This window comes from Chenopodium quinoa, unplaced genomic scaffold (genome assembly GCF_001683475.1).
Source record: "Chenopodium quinoa cultivar QQ74 unplaced genomic scaffold, ASM168347v1, whole genome shotgun sequence".
Classification (NCBI taxonomy): domain Eukaryota; kingdom Viridiplantae; phylum Streptophyta; class Magnoliopsida; order Caryophyllales; family Amaranthaceae; genus Chenopodium; species Chenopodium quinoa.
Window position 1 is genome coordinate 407,181 of NW_018745068.1, and position 24,503 is coordinate 431,683.

The 24,503-nt window shown below is 37.2% G+C and overlaps 1 long non-coding RNA gene across 1 annotated transcript; it reads left to right on the forward strand.

Annotated features, from left to right (window-relative positions):
* Window positions 1–1,886: 1,886 nt before the first annotated feature.
* Window positions 1,887–17,118, forward strand: LOC110709446. Its single transcript, XR_002508941.1, has 4 exons — window positions 1,887–2,778; window positions 3,543–4,023; window positions 14,249–14,345; window positions 15,061–17,118. It is a non-coding gene; the product is annotated as an uncharacterized LOC110709446 (long non-coding RNA).
* Window positions 17,119–24,503: the final 7,385 nt, after the last annotated feature.

A 24,503-nucleotide genomic window follows, 5' to 3' on the forward strand; every position in this document is an offset into this window, starting at 1 on the left:
TGCTCCTCCACCGAATCTTGAAGGAGTGCAATTTGAGATCAAACCTCGGTTTATTAGTATGATCGAGAGGAAACAAATTGGCGGAACTAAGAATAATGATCATAATCTTCATATTTTGGATTTTTACTAATATTGCAACACCATTAGACAAGCTGGGGTCACACAGGACCAAATCAGAGAGATTATTTTTCCTTTTTCTTTGTGTCGTAAAGCTAAATTATGGTATAATGTATTGAATAAAACTTCACTTGGTATTACTGACTGAAACTCTCTTGCTTTAAATTTCTATAATAAGTATTATCCTCCAGAGAAGATCGCTTTATTACGAAGCTCACTCCATAATTTTTCCCAAGATGCTGACGAATCTTTATATGAAACTTGGGAAAAGTTTAAGGATATGCAGAGAGAATGCCCCATAGTGGCAGTTGATCCAATCCTTCGACAACGGGCATGGAAATAATTCAAGAATAATTTTGCATTCTACAGCTAACGGAAGGTTCATGAATTCGAATAAAAGCGTAGCAAGCAAAGTTGTCGAAGACATGGCTATTCATAATTCCCAATATAGGAATCCTAGAGGATTAGGCAATAAGGGCAAACATAATTTCGACTCTGTATCCTTTTTGCTAGCTCAACCGACTGCTATTAGCCAAAAATTAGACAATCTTACTACTTCTAATTCATCTTCCGTTGTCAATGTTTCTGCTATTAATAATACTAATTCTAACGCTTTTTTTGCAAATTGTGGAATTGTAGGTAATTGGGCACAAGATTGTAGGAATTTTGTGGAGCAAGTTAATGCCTTTGAAGCTTATAGGAAAAATAACCCATACTCAAACACTTATAATCCTGGCCTCCGAAACCACCCAAACCTTTCCTACCGGAGTACTAATGTGCTAAACCCTTACCTCCACAACCACAACAACAAACTCTAGCTCCACCTACCGATCCTGCCCTAGCCGAAATTAAAACGATATTAGCCAACATGCAGAAGCAGATTTAGAGTAAGGATGCGCAAATTGATTTTTTGATTGCTCATAATAAAATTACAGACAATCAAATTGTGCAGATTTCCTCTACTCTACAAACCAGGCAACAGGGAGCCATTCCATCGCAGCCAGTACAACCTACAGATCACGCAAACGCCATCACATTAAGGAGTGGTTAAAATTATGATGGGCCTTCTATGCCCAAAGATGAGGAACCTATCGTTCCTAATACTATTATTCCAAATATTGTTGTACTAATAATGTAGGGGCCCAGGGAAAAACTAACACTAATAGAAAAATGGACATTCGCTTCGGGTTTTTTTGGGGTATTTGCTACGGTCTTGAAACGTAACACTAGTGGGCGTAGTGAATAAGGTAATCAATTCGCTACGGTTTAGAAGCGTAGCGTTTTTCAACATTTTGTTACGGTTTTTTCAGCAGAACCGTAGCGTTTTCCTTACGTTTTAATTTTTTTTAATTAAAACATCATTAGCCTGCATTTTTTTCTGTAAATATTTGTACAATCCAATGAGAAGGATGAGAAGGAATTTTGTAAAATGCACATTCAGCACAAAAATTATGCACATTCGTTTTTTTACTTTCATTTTCCTCTTCACCGAAACATTTTCTTTCTCCCTCTTCCATTAAAGCTTATTCAAAGTTCTAACTTCTAATTTTAGAGATGATAAAGTAATTATGATTATGAGCAAATTGCAAACTTAGTAATAAGGATCGGATTTCTTAGCTTCGCTACTTTAGGTGAGTTCTTATGTCAATTACACTCCCGAACTCGTATCGTTATTAAAAGATGAATTATGGAAATCATCAGCAATTGGCCGGACTTTAAATCATAAATAGACATACCTTAATCATTTATAGATTGAATATTCAACAATATGTGCTTTTGATAAGAATATGCATATTTAGTATAGAGGATTTGCAAATTTCTGCTAATAAATTTGCACATAATTTGTAAATTATATATGCACATTTTGTACATATAAAATGCAAATATAGCATAAAAGTTATGCATATTTAATCTTCACTCTTTGATATATTCCCCTGTTTCCATATATTTTCAACGACATATTGATCATAGTCATGATTCTTTTTTTTTTTTTTTTTTTTTTTTTTTTTTTTTTTTTGAAAACTGAGAGAAAAAAAAAGGGTGGGAGAAGAGATAGTTAGAGAGGAGCGAAAGGGAGAGGAACAGGGAGGAGAGAGAGAAATGGGGAAAATTTCATAAGTTATTGAATCTACTTTTGAACTCTACGAAAAAAATAATGGGGATAAGTGATGAAGAGGGAGGAAAGAGAGGAAGATGACTAGAGGAATTTGAGGAGGAGAGAGAAATAGAGAAAATTATTATTTACAATTTTGCCATTAATGAAGCTTATAATGAGAGCCATTAGATCATCTTTTTTGAACTTATGAGATTACTTCTCATTATAAAGTCTTTCTCATTTGACCCTATATATATGTATATATGTAGGACCAAGTTATAATGAGAACCAATCTTATAATAGGAACTAGGAACTCAGGAGGACCGTCAGATCTAACAAGAAACACGCCTTAATGAACGGCCAAGATCTATACTGAAGCGCGATCGTGAATTTTCTGTCTCCTTCACCACTTTCTTTCTCCTCAAGCTTTCTCTCTCCTCAAACGCTCTCTCGATCTCCTCTGCAAACTGGATCATTCACCGCCATTAATCTCTCTCCTCCAGCACTATTTCTCTGCTCCACGAACTGGAAAACCTCCATTAATTGCAGAATCGATGTCTAAAAAGGTATGTCGTTTGAATTTTTCTTGATTTTTTTTTTAATTATTTTTAATGAATTTAGAGTTCGAATTTTGCGAACTCCATTGATTTTGTAATATGATTTTAGGTAAAATTAAGAAGTTATTCAACAACTCGATGCGAATTAAATTTTATGAGTATTTATTTTAATTAACCTGATTTTTATTATATTTTGGATCTCAAATTTGTGCTAATTGGTGCGAACAAATTGTTGAGCGAATTTTTGCACGATATTTTGGCTTCAAATAGTATTTCTTTTAATTATAATTTTAGTTATTTTGTTTTTACAGAATTTTAGAGTATATGATAATGTGCGATAAGAATTTTCTATAGTATAGGTTTTGTGTGTGTTGATGATTATTCAAAATTGCTTGCTTTAATTTATTGTAATGTTTATAAAAGTATATAGAAAACTAGTAAAAGTAATTCAATTTGGCTTAGAGAATTAAATTTTCATACAATATGAACATGCTGAAATTGTTAAATTCTTGGCAATGTTCTTATATACTGAATCTGGAATATTGACTTATTGTTAGTATTACGATGAATGAAAGCAAGTAAATCCTACAAAGCTAGGTTGGAGGAAGTCCCAAGGTTATAATTTATATCAATTACTGTTAGTTTAAGTCTTATAATATAGCAGAATTTGCAAACGTAGTCCGTAGATACAAAATACTTAAAAGTAAATCCAAATATTCCAAAAGTAATTTGCCTGAGCTACCTAGTCTTACCGCAACTCTATTGTTCATCAGGCTCTATGGCAGAATGCGATGGTGGGTGTCATGGGTTTTTTTAAGCTCGTGGAAGACTTCAAACTCTATGCATCTGCTATCTCAGGGGGAGCTGGGTCTGTTCAGGTGAGTACAGGGGAGAGATTGGTTTTATCTCGTGAGAAATGGGTGCACCCGGTGATGGGCGGGTAAACACAAATGCTGCAGTTATGGAGGGGATTGGCGTGGGGCTGGGGGTCTGCATTCGAGATTTGGAGGGGAAGCTCTTGCTGTGGCAGATCCGCTGTTGAATCTGTGAAGCTCGCTGAGGCTCTAGCAGCAAGGATGAGAGTGAGGCTTGCTAAGAGGCTTGGATTTAAAGACATTGAGCTAAAATTTGATGCTCTTGAAATTGTCAAGCTATATGGTCGGAGACCCCTGGCAGAACCCCAACAGAGATAGTGATTGAAGATATTAGATATATGTGATTTGAAGAATCCTGGCAGATGCTGCAAAATCCCTTGTGAGTCTCTTCCTTCTTGCTTCATCATTTTCATTATTCTTATTAATATCGATCATTATGCTTATGCCATACTTTATGATATTTATATGCATGATTCAAGAAGTATATGAATGAAATTGGACTGAGTTATATGATTTGATTTGATTTAATGACAAGAGAAATAGGAGACCAAGTGTTCAATCAAAAGAATAACACGGTGACAATCACCGTGGTTTGCTGCAGTCCTAAGATGATCAGAAACAAGCTTTGCTGCAAAGCTGGCAAATCCATTAAGAGCATCGAGATCAAGCCTCCATCCAAGCCTGCTCCTCCCTCAACTGCCCAACCCGACAAACCTAAGCCTGCTCTTGCTCTGGCTCCTGCTCCAGCACGCGAGCCTCAAAAACCTTAGTCCGCTCCTACTCCAGCACCTAAGCCTGAAAAGCCTAAGCCATCTATTTCAGACATGGTAATAACATAACAACTCTATATCCAGCTCTAAAAGATGATCCTACATAAAAATACAGAAGATGAATAAGGTAATTCCTACATCAATTATCTCTAAAGTAAAAGTAAATTAAATCTAATCTAAAGTAAATAAAAAAGACCTTAAAGTAAACCTATTAGCTCAAGTGGTAGAGCACTATGTGGATGCATAGAGGTGTAGGTTCGATTCCTACATATGTTATCTTAAAAAGTAATTATAAAACACTCTAAAGTTATTCAAAATACATCAAAAGTAAATCAAAATATCCCAAAAGTAAGTAGAAAAACTAAAAACGTAAATTAATATATCTCTAAAGTAAATCAAAATAACTATTAAAAGAAATCAAAAGTTGAGCAAAATATGTCAGAAGTAAATCATAATTACTCTAAAGTAAATAAATAATGTTAAAAAGTAAATCAAAACATTATTGAAGTAAATCAAATTAGCTCTAAAGTATACGAATAATAAATTATATTGAAATGATAAATGACTAAGGAAACTTTGTTATAGCACATAAACTCCAAGTCATTTGACTTTCATATCCTTACAAAATGAGTCAAATTTTAAGAAACAAATATATTGAGTTCGATGTAGAGGTTTCAAATTAAAAGTAAATAAAACTATATCTAAAGTAAACAAAAAAAAGGAATATGATCAAAAGCAAATAACTAAACTTTATTACGAATTTTAATCTTTAGATTACACAAACCTACGTGGGATTTGAACCTATATCTTTTGTGCAATTGCACAATGCTCTACCAATTGAGCTAGTAGGCTAATATATATTTAACATTTAAAAAAAAAAATCAAAAGTAAATCAAATCATCTATACAGTATACGTAGTAAACTCATGAGGGGTTAGAAACTCTATATCATTTCAAGCAACTCAATTTAATAGATTAATAGACCTATAAGTAAAAATTCCCTATCACCAATGATGCAGCAAGGTAGGGCAAACAATAAATAAAGGTAACAGACAACAAACCAAACATCAAGTAACAGGACCACAACAGATCCATATTAATTCTACAAGGTAATAGCCAACCCTCTATTGCTTTACTTCATCAAACTCTCGATCCTTACGGAATCAACCTTACCATTAATATGCATTAATATGCTTATGGGTGAAGTTTGGAAGTTACAAAGGATGCTTTGATCTCATAATGGTCATAGGTTGAGAATTGAGCTATGCCAGATGGATTAAGTCTACCACGTTACTAAGAACATCATGCATTGGTTGTACATCTGAATCATGCTTCGGGAGAAACTTTCTCCACCAACAAAGAATAGGTGATGTCCTTGTTGAAATGCTAATTGCCTCTTTACTCTCACTAATTAAATCCTTACTTAATTTACTTATATTATAGGCCATTATATAATATGAATATTAAAAGGATGCATGTATGAAAGTGACCATCAGTTTATCATTTTTCAGATCTGGTTGGAACCATTCAATCCAAGCCTTTTTTCGCTTTCTGTTTGAGGGATGAGATCAACAACCAAAAAGCTCATGTCAGTAGATACTATTTAGATGTTGCACATTGAGGATAGAGACTCATTTGTCAACATTTAAAACCAATCAAACAAGCAGACTAGAGATGACAAATGAATGCAATAAGGCTAGACATATTCACGATAGATTGACTTATTTGTGTGTAAGAACGAGTTTAGAGACCAATTAAAAACGAATGATTGGTCAAAGACTAGGAAAAAAACAAAAAAAAAACATAGGAGTTCTAAAACAGGAAAGTCTAAGTTCCTCCTAATAATACATTCCAAATCCCTACAAGGGTTAAGGACTATGCTTTCCACTATCAAATAAAAATAGCAAGCGAATTGTTACAAGAATTACCAAAAATTAATCATTATCAACTAAAAAAGTAAGTAATATCAGCACAAAATTAAATAATATAAGCACAACAGTAAATAATATAATCGAATTGGGCTCGTAAAACTGTGTTTAATGTGCACGGTAATCCTCACATTGATCGCCTTTACAAGAACCACAACAGTGAGGGCAGTGACCTTCAACAAAACCACTATTTATCAAATGAAATCAAAACCATTACTTCAAACAAGGGCCTCTATGCTAAACCTTCACTACTCCCACATTATCTCTAAAACAAAGCCTCAAACCTCTTATGACATATTCAAGTTCCAAAGAACAAGTTCAAGCCAGGAATAAGCATTTTCAGCATTCAAACAATTTAAAAATTATATGCCAAAGGCAAATCAAAGATATTTAAAATATGGCACAACTATAATTCTGGATTAATTGAAGCATAACATAATTATCTGATATATTATTATTATTATTGAAATTCGATTAGAAAGAGTAAATAATTGAAAAATAAGATTACACGGAACTTATGACATAGTCGCAGCTTCCCATATCTTATTAACTTAATAAGCCCCAGACAAAGCCTTTAATTCCAATAAATAGAAATGAAACAAGCAAATTGAAATCACAAAACCGTTATTTAGCAAATGAAATCTTAAATAAACAAACATATAATTGTAAAAATGTAAATCACACCAAAAAAAAAAAAAAAAAAACCCTAATTCAAGCAAACAAGTGGAAAACCTCAATCGAACCAACAATGAAAACACAAAGAATCAGGAAAAAAAACCTTTCAAATTCCTAATTCGAAGTTCTTCGGTTCAACCATGGAAATTCTTGGCTCAGATTTAAGACGCAAGGGGATCGGAGAATTGCTGTTGTTTTCTTGGTAGAACAAAAGGGCGAGCAATGAATTGGAAGAATACAAAAACCAATCATTTTTCTTTTAAAACTAAATACTTTAAATTTACCAAAATGCCATTACTGAAGCAAAAACGCGGATGACATCTCAACCGTCAAATCAAATGCAATCAAAGGATCAGATTGGTTCCTAGTTCCTATTATTCACCTTGGTTCTCACATGATCTCAATTCTATATATATATATATATATATATATATATATATATATATATATATATATATATATATATATATAAATGTGCATTTCAAAGTACAATAAACAAAACATGTATCTTTATTTTATTTTTTTTTTGACAAGAAAAAAGGATTTCATTAATAAAATATAGTTAAACGGCACTTACACATAATTCCTAAGAAATCAAGAATTTCAACACAACTACACACCTTAAAACTAAATACATTGTAGATTTGATTATCAATCCCCTTAATAAAAAACTTCATCTGAAGTAATAAAATATGTAAGTTCGCACTGATTCGGCTTGAAATCCACTGATGCGTAGTTGTTTGAGTGAAAATACTCATTTGGTCTTTCGGACTCTTGTAGAGATTATGAAACCCTAGATCTTCAATTTTTGCCATACAAACAATAAAAGAAAATAAAATCAAGAGAAAAATCATCTCAAGGATGATATTTATTTATTGAAAGCAATTAAAAGGTTTTTTTTGGGGCTTATCACCGGTAAGAACACCAGGGGAATCCCCTATAAAGATTCACAACCGAGACCAAGAGGAAAGAGATGGTAGAGATGGAAGAAAAAGGGAGAAAAGAGAAGGAAAACCTTCAAAAAAAAAATTTAAAAAAACCTAGCAATGGAGGCTAGGAAAACCCTCCCAAAGGAGAAACCCTAGAGGAAACAAAAAAACCCTCCCAAGGAGAAAACCTAGAGGGAACAAGTTGTAAACAAAACATGTATCAAGTATAATTCTAATCTAAATTCCAAACTAAACTATAATCGACACATGAATTTCAACAAAGTATCGGTCAAAAATTGAGCCGTCTTGGAAACCTAAAATAAGACAAATTATAAGAGAGGTATATTATAAATTAATAAAAAATAAAGGCATGGAAATTTATAGCGTATAATTAAACTCATAACTAATAAGTACTTAAGGCATAGTTTGAGTGTACTTTATTCATATACATTAAAACATAGATGTACTCTTAAAATTAGGTAACTTCGAATATTTATGGCATTACAAGTCATAGAAACACATAACTAAGCACCGTAGAAATGATTTAAGTGTCATTTTACTCATTCCCATTAAAGCGTGGCATTCGGGCAAATTTGAAGTCATTTTGCCTATCTATAGTCTACTTTGATCTCAATAAGTCAAAAAACTAAGTAAATTGGCTTATTAATGGTATTTAAAGACATAGACACTTATAACTAGGTACTTTAGACATGATATGAGTGCTATGTTACTTATTTACTTACACACATGGGAAATGGACATGTTACAAGTCTTCCTTGCTCATTTTGGGACCATTACGGTCATGTTTAGTCCCAAAACTAAGTAAAGTGGTAAATTAGTGATATTATTGGTCCTAGATATTCATAACTAAGTAATTTAGACATAATATGAGTGTTATTTTGTGCGTTTACTTAAAAATATGGAATTGGGCAAAGCAAGAGTCATATTATTCATTATGGAACTGGCTATGTACTATGTTGAGAGCTAAGAGTACCAAATGGGTTCATCCCATCCGTACAAAGTCCTAGCCTTACATTTCGGCTTTCATCACCGAATGTCTTCTGCAGCATGTCAATACTCTTCCACTGAGGAGAATCAGCAGCGGGATGCTTAAGCATACCGTTCTTCTTTCTACCCTCTGCATGCCATCTCAAATTCTTTGCATCTTTTTCTATCGAAAACAAGCGCTTTAACCTTGGTATTATAGGTAGATACCATAACACCTTAGCCGGAGTCCCTTTCTCACCATCACTCTCTAAGCGCTTGTAACGAGATTTCCCCACAACGTGGACATGCATCCAAGTTCTTGTTTTCTTTTTGGTAAAGCACACAGTCATTCGGGCAAGCATGTATCTTCTTGTACTCTAATCCAAACGGGCACATTAGTTTCTTGGCATAGTAGTTAGACTTGGGAAGTTCATTGCCATCCGTTCTTTGCTTTAATGTTGAAAAGTGTTAAAATGGCGGATAACTTAGTGTACTTAGTACAACTGGGTAAAGGGGTTTTTCAACACCTCTGACAGTGACTCAAAAATACAAGACCGTTTTTCGACATCATCGTTCACCCCCTCCATTAGATCATCCACACGATCCATGTCATCATCATCCACAATATTATTATCCTTGTCAAACACATTGTCATCCTCATCATCATCTATAGGACGCACATGATGCACATTTGAGTTCTCTATACACACTTCCTCCTCACCGTGCCAAATCCAAATGTGGTATAGAGGCTTAAAACCATAGCGAAATAGGTGTTCCCTAATCAAATTAATACTACTAAGCAAGTTCACATTGTTGCAATATAAACAAGGACAATAAATCCTTTCACTTTCGATACGCTCCCGATACTCTAAGGCGGTACGACAAAATTCCTCAACCCCATTTCTGAATTCCCATGTGTCACGCCTGTTCTCCCAGTACACGATGTAGGCAATTGCTTACTTACATATGTACCCGGAGAACAACTTAGGGAAATGACAAGCCAAGATATTCCTTAGAATAAAAAATAAGGCATACATTCAACACCTAAGTGAGATTAAACATCCAAGAACAGTCTCCACCGGGGACTATACAAGACATACTCCTAATGAGTTTGCCTTGAACGGGTATCTAGGCATGAGGATGCAAATAATTTACTTATACATGTCAAACACTATTTATATCAATTTCATAATAAATAAATTACACTCAAACATAACATATATATGACCATTAAAGATATTAAAAAAGAGAATAAAGAAAGAAAATGTGAAAAGTACATACCAATATTAGCTTCTATCAAATTAATGTCTATAATCTGTCAAAAGCTCAACATAAAGGGACCTAAGACAAAATCAAGCGTTAACACATGTTAATGACATGGATTTCACAAGAATAAAAAGAAATTCTACTCAAACTAACACAATCGAAAAACATAAAACATTTTGCATCCTCTCGAATCGAATAATTAGATAATAGGAAAAATACACTTTAATAATCCCAACTATGAGCGATTTACTTCTAAAAATCCCAACAAAAGTTTATTTTTTTAATAATCCTAACTATGGGGTTAGTTTGCCACTAGTAAACCTGGATGACCGGTAACTTGATAAGCAGGTTAATTTTTTTTTTATTTTTAGTTATAATTACATGTGTCACATTTCTATTGGTCTTGAAAAAAAAGTTAAAAAGAAAAAAAAAATTTAAAAATTTAAAAAAAAAAAAAAAAGAAAACCCAAAACAACAGCCGCTCCTCAACCATCTTAGCCGTCAGCCCTCCCCTTCCCTCTAAACCACCATCCCCTCTTCCCTAAAACCACCTCCCAATCTCTCAACAATAAACCAAATCAAAATCACAAAGATCATTGAGAAATTCAATCAACTCAAAAAATTGCATAGATTGAGAAAGCTAGCCGGAAAAGGAAATAAGGATAGAGGTTGGGGTTTCCAATTGAGAAAGCTAGCCGGAAAAGGTGCGAGGGGGTGTGGTTTCGCGAGCAAGCAAGCAGGTGGGAGGGTGGTGGTTTCGCGGATGGCAAACGGGTCGGATCTTTCTTGATTGATTAACCCAGATCCATTAATGCTACACTTGGATTTTCCTTTAAATATTTGATTTTGGTGGTTTGAACAAGGTTGCACTTTGACCCACTACCAAGCCTTCGTAATCCATTTCCTGAATCCCAGTAAAAAGCTTTTGTTCATGAGAAATTAAAATGAAAAAAAAAGAATGGATCTTTGTCAATGGGTTGGTTTGGGGGGAAGGGGAGGGGCAGTTTCGGAGGTGGGGCTGGGAAAGGTGGTTGTTTTCGGTGCATTGGAAGGGGAAAGGGGAGGTTTCCGGCGAGGTTGCAGCAGATTCCGACTAGACTAGGGGGAGGGGGGTGGCTGGTAGGGAGGAGACGTTTTTTTTTTTTTTTTTTTTTATTTTTCAGTTTTTTTCTTTAATTTTTCGGGCTTTTTTAATTTATTTTTTTTGGACCACTCACGTGATGCCACGTGTCAAAGCAACCTGCTATATTAGGTTGATGACTAGTTGGGACTATTAATGGCAAACTAACCCCATAGTTAGGATTATTAAAAAATAAACATTAGTTGTGTATTTTCTTTGACATTCGGGCACAGCTTACAGCAAGGGTCTTCTGTTAGTGACCGTTTGTACCTATTGGCGTTGCACAATACTCTGTTATGGAGGACCAGCCATAAGAATACTCCAACGCATTGCTTTCTGGTTTAGTCTTATTGCTGATGTTTGTTTAGTCTTTGCTTCTTGTTGAGTAATATGGTCAAAATCTGTTCCTATTAATTAGGAATGTTGGTAGGCTTAGGATTCTTGATTAAAATAATGTAGTTGTTGTTAGTGACTTAGTGGTAAGTTATTCTAGCCGTTAGTGGAAGTACAGGTCACTAATTTGTAGGAGTTCATTTTGGAGTTTGTTATTTTCGTTTTCTATTTAGGGGCGTTTGGTTTGGAAAATGGAAATGGAGTGGAAAGGAAACTAATAAGAGGGTTAAAAAGAATTATTTAGTTATTACCTTTATATTTGTTTGGTTTAACCATGAAAATGATATTTGTTAAGAGGAGGGTAAGAGTATTTGTTACCCCAAGTTTTGTAAAGATAACAAATGAGGGGTAACCACTACCTAAGAGTAATGGTAATTGTTGTCATGCCATCAAACCAAACATACAGTAATAGTATTAGTTTAATCGAATCTGTTTCCAATCCAAAAAATACACTAACCAAACGATCCCTTAAAGCCTTGTATCTTGCTTTTGAGCGCAATGCACAATCAGCTTTCATTGGTTTACTCTCTTTAATTATTTTGCTTTGTAAAACATATTCTATTGACTTGTGTTTACACTTCTTGGATATCCTCATTTGAATAAAAAAAAAAAAAGGTCACACTCGCATTTATCTCTTTGGAGGAAAAATTACTAATTGAAATATATATGTAATCACTTCTAAGCAGTATTATTATTTAAGAAAAATACATTTTAATAATCTCAATTATTAGCGATTTTCTTCTATCCATATCCTTAGAGATTGTAAAGCAGCGAGAGAAGTGTGGCGTCAAGTGGGAGGACCTGCAAACGCTCCTGATTTCCGAAATGGCTCTCTCCAACAATGAGTGATTCGAAACATCAAGGTACAAAGGCGCAATGATCTATCTCCTGAAATTTGGCCAACATACTTTGCTATTGTTATTTGGTGGCTATGGAGGTGGAGGAACGCTGTTGCATTTGGTAGGTCGAATGAAATTCCAATTGATGTTAAAACGTTTTTGTTAGAACGTTTTGAGGAGGTTTGGAGAATTGTGGGGGATGGTGAGAAGAGAAAGATTCATTAAATGGATGGCACCTCCTTCTGGATGGATGTCATTAAACTCAGATGGGGCTGCTAAAAGGGGGAGGGGGGATCATACGTGACAGCACTGGCAGAATGCAGTATGCTTACTCCTTAAAGCTTGGTCACTGTATGGCCTTTAAAGCTGAAGTTCTTGCTGTGGAGTACGGGTTGGAGCTAGCACGTCGAATGGGGATTAAGAATTTGCAGGTCCAAGTCGATAATCAAGCTCTATCTCACATTCTCAAAAGCTTGGATGACTATAATGGAGAGTGTATTCATGACATTCTTCACTGCAAAAGCCTAATAGCGAAGCCGGAATGGGAAGTTAAAGTCATACATATTTATCGTGAAACAAACCAAGCTGCAGATTGGTAAGGAGTTTTACAGAACAACAAGTTTGAGTTGATTCAAGTCCCGCCTTTAGCTCTTGGTCGTATATTGCATAATGATGTGGTTGGTGTGGCGGTGCCACGCTTGGTTCCACATTTGTTTTTCTTTTCCTTATTGTTTTTCCCGGGGCCTAACCCCTCGTGTGCACCAAAAAAAAAAAGCAAAATTGTCCAACTGGACTTCTAACTGAACAATCTGCATATTTTTAGCTAACTACAACCCGTATTTCAGAGCTAAAATTTCAGCTCGTATTGCTGTAAATAATGACTAAGCTCCCATAATTAAAACTTTTTCATATAATCAGAAAACCCTTTCATGAATTAACAAAATTAATTTCATTCATATTTACTTTCCTATTGAAATTAAATCATAAAACAATCACAAATTAATATGAAAATTAGATAAATTGGGTAAGAGAAATAGAGAAAAAAAGAGAGAGAAGCTGACTTACCAGAAGGACCACTGATGGCGCGACTAGGAGGCTGAGTAGGGCGCAACTGGCACGCGCGTCAGGAAGCAAGAGTTGTTGCACGTTCAGATATTGCGAGCTGAAAGGGGTTTAGATCGAGAGAGTTGAAGGAAGGGCTGAGAGTTGAAGGAAGAGGCTTGGCAATTGAACGGTTGGCCGAAGAAGATGGCGGACGCAGCAGGTCGACCGGAAATAGCGGAGGGAGAGGAAAAGCAACCCAAAACGTCGGCGGTGAATGGCGGAGGGAGAGGATTCGCCGGCAACCCAAATCGGCGGCGACGTGAGTGAATTGATTTTTAGTGTGGGTTGGTGAGTATTGAAGAGGAAAGAGTAGACAAAGAAGGAGACTGAATTGAGTGGCTGGTTCGAAAACAAAACAAGGTTTTGTTCTTTTTTGTTTTGGGCGGGGTAGTTTATAAATGCTACAATTATTTAAACTGTAGCGTTTTAATTTAAACTACGGTTTTTATGTTAACCGTAGCGTTTTCTTCATTTCATTGAGATAATTCTAAAATTACTAATATATTGCTACAGTTTTTATATTAACCGTAGCAAATGTCATGTGGTAAAAGACAATTTTTCTACTAGGGTAACTCTTCTAATGATAAATTGCAGGGTAAAATTCAAAATAAGATCGGAGAAGTGCAGATCCCTACAATCAAATTACCTTTCCCAAATCGACATCTCAAGAATAAGTTGGACAAGCAGTTTGGTAAGTTCCTGGAGGTTGTTAAGAATTTGCAAGTAACAGTTCCTTTCACAGAATTAATTACATAGGTACCTGCATATGCTAAATTTATGAAAGATATATTGACTAGGAAGAGAGCCTTTAATGAGGTTGATATTGTAGCTTTTACTGAGGAATGTAGTGCATTACTACAAAACAAATCCCCACCTAAATTAAAGGATCCCGATAGTTTTTCTATACCTTGTCATATTGGGAATCTTTTCATTATTGATAAAGCATTATGTGATTTGGGTGCTAGTGTAAGCGTTATGCCATCGTCTATGTGTTCAAAGCTTAATGTGGGTGATTAAAAATTACTAACATTACTCTACAAATGGCCGACCGTTCTATTAAATACCCTTTAGGTATTCTAGAGAATGTCCCTGTCAGAGATGGTAAATTTTTTTATCCCTGTAGATTTTGTTATTATTGACATGGCTGAAGATATACAAATTCCTATAATATTAGGTAGACCTTTCCTCCACACTAAAGGAGCCATTATTATTGATGTCAAAAATGGAAAACTCACTATATCTGTAGCGGATGATAATATCACCTTTAGGGAGAGTTTTGAAAGAACCTACACTAGAGGAAAATTGTTGTAGTATTGATGTGATTGATATTATTTGTCATGATAGCTTACCACAGGTCCTTGCTAAAGATCCCTTAGAGGAAGTGCTTTGTTGTGATGTATCTGCAGGTTATGCTGGCATTTGGAGCAGTGAGATGGATGCTATTGAAAAAGCTCTAGCAAATGAGCAACTTGACCCTAAGGAAAGCGATAAGGTAGAAAAATTTGTGGAGGTAAAGAAACCCAAACTTAAACCTCTCCCTTCTAACTTGAAATATGTAGTTTTAGATGAGTAGGAACCGCACCTCGTGATCATCAGTACTGCACTTGATGAACCCCAAACTTCCCAACTCCTAGAGGTTCTCTAAACCCACAAAAAGGCAATTGGGTACAGTATTGATGATCTCAAGGGTATTAGCCCTGAATTTTGCATGCACAGGATACATTTAGAGGAAAATCACAAGCCATGTATTCAACCACAGAGTAGGTTGAATCCTAACATGCAGGAAGTCGTCAAGAAAGAGGTTATGAAATTACTTGATGCAGGTATTATCTATCCGATTTATGACTCAAAGTGGGTGTTGAGGTAAATATTGTTCTTTACTAAGTTAGATACTCTATCTTGTTCCAGAGTATTACACAATTATTAATGGTTTATACGAAGTATTGTTTAGTGATAATATAGCTAGTGTTGATCTAGAATAATTTGTGGTTTGGTAGTATGACTAGTAGTATACTATGGACAGTACACACTTTGGCCTGAATATTTTCCTAGCTAACTTCCTTAAATGAAATTAGAAGAATGAATGTGGATGGTAACTTACCATCACCTATAACATGTTGAGTAGAACCCATTATCAAGTTTAGTGACTATAGAAGTCACGTGAAGGAGAAGGGAGTTAATTACTTTAAAAAAAATAGCCAGAGACCGGAAATCATTTATGTCATTTACGACATCCAACCCCCAAAATTCATGTTGTTTGTTGCTCCACTTAAAGTTCGTGCTGTTAAGCGCACCCAAGTAATAATTTGTATTGTTTTAGCCAATTTTGCCTAATTTTATTTTGTTGAAAATCGATTATTTTATCGTTCAACTTGTAAGTTTAACAGAAATGGACACAATATTTCATTCGAGGAGGATTTCTTAATATTCACAACTTTAAGAAGAAACTTTAATTAAATACCATATTATGCTGACTTAGCAAATTATATTACTTAATCTTTTGTAATTTTTATTTTTTTTTAAAAATTTTTCAAAACAATTCTTTGTGAGATTTAAATTTATCCATGAACAAAAAGGTCTAAAGTTGTATTAATTTCATATATTACAATCATACTTTTAGCCCTATTGCAATTAATATTCAATAATTTAAACGATTAGCCATATAAGGATACAAAAGACCATTGTTAGGCAATAAAAAATAGTAGCATAAATTGAATTTTTTTATTATTCATTAGGTAATGGTCTTCTCCTTTTTAGGAAGAGTAAAACAACAAACTAGAGGTACTCTTGCGACTGCTAGTAGACATACACCAGGCCTATTAATAAATGTCTTACAAGCCTGAATACATTATTGTGTTAGTACACATGGTACAGCTTCACCCGTCAAACACTCATATTCAAAATCTTGAGGACGACCGCGTGCTTCGGCTTCAAAAACTAATCAAATAAGTGAAAATCTTTCGCCCGCGGAGTAGTCAGGGTTTTGAAAAATTCTCTTGATAAGGTGATCTCTAGACTTGATGACATTTCTAGCTGGGTCTCTTTGTTAGCATTGCCTCTTTGCACCCTTAAAACCTTTCACCCGAGGAGTAATCAGGAGTCTAGGTCATCGGTAAAATGTCGGCATCAAGAAGAGAGTATTTCCCATGCTATTTGTTCTTGGAGTGCACCAGGTGGTAGTTTGCAGCTTGTGAGGGAAACTTTGGCAAAGGATTCTCCTACTTTGTCGGTGGTTGATGATGAGGACCTTGATTTGGAAGAGCGTAATATCAAGCAGTGTCGTATGAAGTTTTGTGATGGCCATTACACCGATGCAGTTCGGGTTCTTTCTTCTTCAGACGTTGCTCCTTATAATGAGGCCACTCTTGTGGATTTACAGTCAAAACTGAAAAGAATGGTGTCCTTCCAACAAGTGTATTCTTCCGATAGAGGGTTCAGAATTATTACGGAGCTAATTCTTCAGTAAGGTCAAGTGATCAGAATGCCTAGGTGGAGGCCGCTTCCGATTAGTAATATCAATGTGCAATTGATGTTACAGCTTAATCTTAACTGAACCCTTCGGGTCGAACCCAATCGAATCACCGATCCGAGACGACGAATTAATCCGAAAGGATTTAATGAGTCAGCAGAGTTTTACGAATACATACGTCGGAAATAGAGCATAGGGCGTCGAGACCGAGCGTCGCAAAATCATAAGCGACAAGTACGAGTGTAGCCGTAGCACCACAATGGTCTAACCATGTGGATGCTAGGCCACTTCGAGCTAGAATGCACCTAGCATGGCTAGGCGCACCATCGCAAGCTCATGGCGCACCATCTCAGCCTAGGCATGCGCATGGCAGCCTATCGCAGAGCACCACAAGCCCTAGGCAACCCATCGCAGCTAGCAGCGTGCTAGCCTGGGTGCGCATGGCAAGCCATCGCAAGTGCCACAAGCACCAGGCAGCCCATCACAGCTAGCAGCGTGCTAGCCTGGGTGCCTGGGTGCCACACGGGTGCATGTGGCAGGCTATCGCAGCACGCAAGCTCAAGGCCAGGCACCATCGCAAGGCATGTCACCACACACAGCACCATCGCAATGCCAGGGGCTTGCGTGTGTGTGCGTGTGTGCCTCGCAGCCTAGCACAGCAGCAGCAATGATGCGTGTGGGCTGGTGCGTGTGGTGCGAGGCCAATGCACGCTGTGCATGACTAGTGCGCATGGTGCGTGGCTAGTGCGTGTGCAAGGGCATGTGCGAAGGTGTGTGCGTAGTGTGCGAGGCAAAGGGGGCCAGCATGCGTGGCTCGCTAGCAGCACGCATGCTTGGTGTGCGGGCATGTGCGAAGGGTGTAGCACGGATGCGTGTGATGCGTGGGATGCCAGGGGCAGCACCAGCGCCAACACGCACCAGCGCCCAGCACTAGCACGCACCAGCGCCAAGCATCGCCCACTACAAGAAAACAGGCAATCAACGACGTAAAAAATCCGTCAGAAAACCCTGAAATTCCGTCGAAAAAGGCCATTTCCGACGGAATTCCGTCGGAAAGCGTTGTCGGAAGACCCTTTGTAGGTATTTTTTGATATTCCGTCGGAAAGGTCAATTCCGACGGAATTTCCGACGGATTTTGTTCTGTTGGCGCTTTTGTTGACTTTCCATGTAAATCCGTCGCAAGGTTCCGACGGAAATGTCCGTCGGAGTAGGACATTTTCCGACGTAAATTTCCATCGGTGGGGAGATGTTCCGACGGAATATTCCGTCGGAGGAGGTATATTCTGACGGAAAATTCCGTCGGAAAATAAATAAAAAAAATAAAAAAAAAACCCCACCACCAGCCCACCCCCTGCCCCCCTACCCTCAACCTCAGACCACCACCCACAATACCCCCACAGCCCAGATCACAACCCACGACCCACAAAACCAAATCCCGACCCACGAAACCAAAGCCCACCCCCCTACCCTTAACCGCAAACCACCACCCACAAAACCCCCACAACCCAAATCCCCACCCACGAAACCCCCCTAACCCACAACTACCCACAACCCACCACCACTACAACCAAATTCAGACAACCACCACCTCCACCCAGAATAAAAAAAAAAAGCGAAAATTCAAAAACAATTAAAAAAAAAACGAAAAAACAAATCGAGTACACAAATTCAATAATACAAAATTGAATATACAAATTAAAAAAACAGATCTAATAAGCAAATTCAATAATACAAAATCAAAATCCAAAAAAAATAAAAAAAAAAACACGAAAAAAAACAAATTATACAAATCTAAATCAAAATCAGAAAAAAAAAAACAAAAAAGTAAAAAAAAAATTCTTCAAATGCTGGTTACTCGGTTGTGGGTCTCGATTTTGACGAATCCCGTGAAGCTCTGCCCGCATGTTGGTGGTTGTGTTGATGTCGGTGGAGAAAGTTTCACCGGTGATGATTGATCCGAACACCCATAGCAAGATTTTGACGAAAATTGAGAAAAAATAAAAAACCAAGATTAATTTGAGATTGAAAATGAAGAGGAAATAGAAGAAGGAGAAAGGAAAGACAAACAAAAAAAGAAGAAGGAGAAGAGAGGAGAGGGAAGGAGATGAGAGGCGGAGAGGATGAGAGGAGCGGAGAGATAAATGAGAAAATCAGAATAGAGGAGAGGGAAGGAGATGAGAGGCGGAAAGGATGAGAGGAGAGGAGAGAGAAATGAGAAATATATGAGGGGAGGGGAATCCGGGGTTTCTTAGGGTTTTGTTTTTGTTTTTTTTTTTTTTTAAATCAAAAATCCGTCGGAAGGGCTTTTAATTCCGTCGGAAATTTCCGACGGAATTAAATTCTGTCGGAAAATTCCTACGAAATTAAAATCCCTCGAAATTAATAAATTCCGACGGATTTTTTTTCCCTCGCAATGTATAGCTTCCGACGGAAAATTCCGTCGGAAGATATTTTCCGAGGGAATATTCCGTCGGAATCTATAAATTCCGAGGGGAATAATTTCGTCGGAATATTTCCGAGGGATTTTCCGTCGGAACGTACCTTTTCTGACGGAATTTTCTGACATACCCTAATTCTGTCGGAAAATTCGGAATTTCCGACGGAATTTACGTCCGTCGGAACGATTCCCTCGGAAAACGACCTATTTCTAGTAGTGGCCCAGCACCAAGCAGCACTGCCTGGCTGGGATGCGAAGGCTGCTGGTGGGCTGGTGCTAGCTAGGCTGGGCATGCTGGCAGTGCCAGCTGGCTGCCAGCCCAGCAGCATGCTTGGGGCTGTTTGTGAGGAGAGTGGGGACCAAGGCTTAGAGTCATGCCTTGGGGAGCAAGGCAATGGTCCCCTCCAAGGTTCATGGTCCTCACCTAACCCTCTCTCTCCCTTTGACACTTGTTGTATTGTGATTGGATTTATTTATTAATTTATTTTAGAAATAAATTAATTAGCAAATTATTCATTCTCCCACATTGGTTGGGGAATGAAGTTCAAGGGTTCATTTCCCTATAAATACCAAGCTTAGGTATTGGGAAATGAACAACCTTGAGTGGAATTAAAAAGGCAACTCTAAGAAAGAGTAAACCTTTGATTCGTAAAACTCATAGTTATTTTGTTCGGGTCTTGACTAACCTTCAAGACTTAGGACGCTCGGGTCGAGTCGAGGGTACGATCCGTCGGAGATCTCATCTTTTCGGGATTTTGAAGTAAGAGCTCTTTGGGAGCGAAGCACGCGTCAAAGGTATAATTCTTGTTCTTAATCTTGTTTGATTAAGTTTCTTTTGCTTGTTAATTGCTTTAATTAAGGGGCGGGTCTTGGTGGGTTTCCTTCCGCGTAGTGTTGGGTCACTACGAAACCCTACAGCGGTATCGGAGCCACGCTCCTTTTAATTTTTGCAATTATTTTTTAATTAAGGTGTTTTAAAAGAATTTAATTTTCTGGTTCATGTTCATCTAATTAGATTAGATGCTCGTTTTAATTAATTTTTAATACTCGATTTTATTTTCGATTTGGCTGTCGAACCCTGATTTTGGCTCAAAAATAGTGATTTTTGGGTGGAATCAACATTCTGGAACTGTTTCAACCCTTTTAGGATTGTCCAGAAGCCAAATTCAAACCAGAAACCCAATTTTTCTAATCTACTAATCTACTGGTTTTAAAATATCCTTGAGCATAATAATGGAGTTTTTATTAGTGCTTAAGTTGATATACCAATTTTTCACATAAACTTGTTTTTCACAAATTTTGCAAATAAATTGCAATAAAGTGTGAAAACTTGTTGTGATTTTGTATTTTAAGTTCCCAAATAATGTTAAAGTTCTAATCTTTAAAGGTTTAAATGATTGGAACCCTAACCCTAGACTCCATGTTGAACAAAGTTTGGATTTTTTCATGTTTGGTTGATTAAAATCCATTAAGTTCAATTACTTGTGAGTAAAATTTGATTAATCTTCATATTGGAAGATGTAATCTTGGTATTTTACACAAGTATGCAAGTTGGAAAATTTTATCATTGGATGGTTAATTTATTTTTCCAACTCCCATTTGTCAAATCCATTATTAATTTGCATATTGGCAAGATTAATTTTGGACATAGCTCATTTTATTTTAAGCATAAAGTTAGACCTAATTTTGTTCAAAATTGAAATTTTTGATAATTTAGGCTTGTGCACCAATAAAATAAATTTTATTTAAGTTAGACTTAATTTTATTTTATTTTTCCTCAAATTGATTCTAAAATGTAATTTAGAATTAATTCATGTCACACGTAAATCGGGATTAAAATCCCGAGTCATAGCACACAAATCAAGGCAAAACACCCAAGCGCCACCAAGGCTAGTCGGACTGCCTAGCAGCCCACATGTGGCTGCCTATGGTGCGCACAAGGGTAAGCCATGATGCTACTGTGCGCTGTTGTGTGGCGGGGAGGCATGGGCTGATGTGCGTGGACAGTGGCTGGGGTTGGCTTGCGAGGGATGCTGTTGGGCAGCAGGGAAGCAAGCACCAGCCCAGCGCACCACGAGCATCAAGAGGCACCTGCCCAGTAGGCCAGATGCTCGCAGGCACCAGCATGCTAGCAAGCATGCGCAGCATGCTAGCAGGCAGCTGGCGCTAGCAGCACTGCTTGCTGAGCACAGCAAGCCTCACCCACGCACCATGGCGCCATGCCATGGGCTGCCTAGCAGCCATGGTGCGCACCCACCAAGGGTTTTGTTGGGTGGTTTTGCTTAATGTTTGAGCTATGATTTTTGCATTATCCCGTCTTTAAAATATTTTTTGGTAATTATTTTAACGAGGCTAAAAACCTCGATTTTCGATTTTGCAAAATTTTGACAATTTATGGGTTATGCCGACTTAATTAATCGGATTAATTAAGTACGGATGCGGAATTTAGTGGGAGCTTAATTAAGTGCGTTAGCATTTTGCGTTTAGAAATAATGGATTAAACCACTTTGACTAGTTTTAATTAGGCGCGTTAATTGGATTAACCACCTAAGTTAGTTACTAGTTTTGCGTGTTTAATTATGTATTTCGTAAAATTGCATGGGCCATTCACAAATAGTGCATGGGTGAATGGAAGATTGTTTTCAAAACAGGTTCTTTGAAAATGGCAACTAGTGGGGCCCGACTAGGATAGAAAATACGGACTGCGTTCCGTTATCTATTTTTGTAAATCTAAATACGGTCTGCGAACCGAGAGTAGCTTGGAGCTATTAGCAATTGGATTGCTTACCTTAAGATATTTAATGATTAAGACAAGCCAAAGCATGCTTAACCATTTCTTGATCTTTGGGATCTCGGAATCATTTTATTCTCGCCCATAAGGGACAATTTTAAAATGCGTGGATAAAATGCTCAATAAGATTGAATATATGCATGAACGTTTTAAATTTCAACTTATTGATGTATAAATGGTTTTTCACTTCAAATTCTTTCAATTGTAGAATCATGTCTGCAAGTAACTCAACCAACAACCAATTGTGCCCGACACTCCCCGAAAAGTTAGCTATCAAGCTTAACTTAACAAACCTTGATGAATGGGAAGAAGAACTCAGGAGAACTCTCCGGAGTTGTTCTAAAGAGTATGTTTTGGATACTTCCCTCCCAACCCTCTGTTCCAAGACCCTCTTGAGTGACGAAACTTATTGTGCATGGTCGAAAGACTGCAAATTAGTGTCACAACTCATGGCTAACTCCATCCCGGAAGAATGGAAAGAAAAACTTCCATTCTCTTTCCCGGACTTGTTCCTTGGAGGACTAAGGGATGTTGTCGGTGTGAGATTCTCTAAGAGTTTCAACGACAACAATGATGGACTCTTGTTTGAAGTGACTAGGTCACTTACAGACATGAATGTAAAGCCATCGGATCAAGGTTGTCTTGCGAAAGAGAGGTACCATCTTTGGTCTACAGTCTGCAACACTAAGTTGAGACCGGGTATGCCCCTCCGACCCCATGTGGCAAGAATGACTAAGCTCTTCAAGCACATGGAACTCCTCGGAATTCCACTAGAAGATGGAATGGCCGGTCATATTTTGCTCACTTCACTCCACTCAGGATATGATGCATTAAAGGCATATATTTCTGATTCAAAGGAGACACATTCCTTGAAGAATGTGGTGGATCTATTTCACCGGGCCAACTCATTTGGGGCAACCAAAAGACCGTCAAGAAGGAGGGATCTCAAGGTTAAGGCTAAGATGCGTTGCTTCTACTGTGGCGGGAAAGGCCACTTCAAGAGAGAATGCAAGCTCTTTCGGGAAGAGGAGGAGAGGAATGGAGCATCCGCCTCAGGTATCTTCCTTAACACTTGTGGATTAAGCTTATCATAGGTATTAGATACCAATTATGACTCACTTAATGTTGCCTTTTTCAAGGACCAAGTGAGAAGCTTATCAAGTGTTGGTGCATGGACAAGAAGACGACGAAGATGGTTTTTCGGTCGTGCTTTCATGCACTATTTTGTCTATGATATGTAATTAAACTAATTCTAGTTTTCATCATGCTTTTGAACATATTATGATCAATGGTGTTGGACACCTAGGAATTTCAAGTGTAAGACTTTGACAATAGTTGTTTCAAATTTGTCTTACAAATTTATGTTCAATTAAATTGCATGTTTTACATATGATTAGACAAAAGACCATCGAGTCGAATCAAACCTACTTGTGGCATTGTGTCTTGGCCATATTAACATCAAACACATCAAGAAACTTCTTCAAGAAGGTGTTCTTGAATCATTTGACTTAGAGTCGTTTGAAAATTGCGAAGGATGCTTATTAGGCAAGATGATAAAACAACCATTCTCCAAGTTGGGAGAAAGGGCAAGTGACTTATTAGGTCTAATACACACGGATGTATGTGGACCAATGAGCACACCCGTAAGACAAGGTTACCGATATTTCATCACTTTCACCGACGATTATAGTAGATATGGCTATGTCTACTTAATGTCGAACAAATCTGAATCCTTTGAGAAGTTCAAAGAATTTCAGAAAGAAGTTGAAAATCAACTTGACAAGAAAATCAAAGCACTTCGATCGGATCGAGGTGGCGAATATTTGAGCCATGAATTCGACGATCACTTGAAAGAAAATGGCATTCTTTCAGAGTTGACACCTCCCGGAACTCCTCAATGGAACGGAGTGTCCGAACGGAGGAATCAGACCTTGTTAGACATGGTTCGATCAATGATGGGTCTTAGTGAACTCCCTATCTCTTTCTGGGGACATGCGCTACAAACAGCAGCACTAACACTGAATAGAGCTCCGTCAAAAGCTGTTGAAAAGACTCCATATGAATTATGGACTAAGAAACCTCCTAGGTTGTCTTTTCTCAAAATTTGGGGATGCGAAGCATATGTCAAGCGATTAATTTCGGACAAACTTCA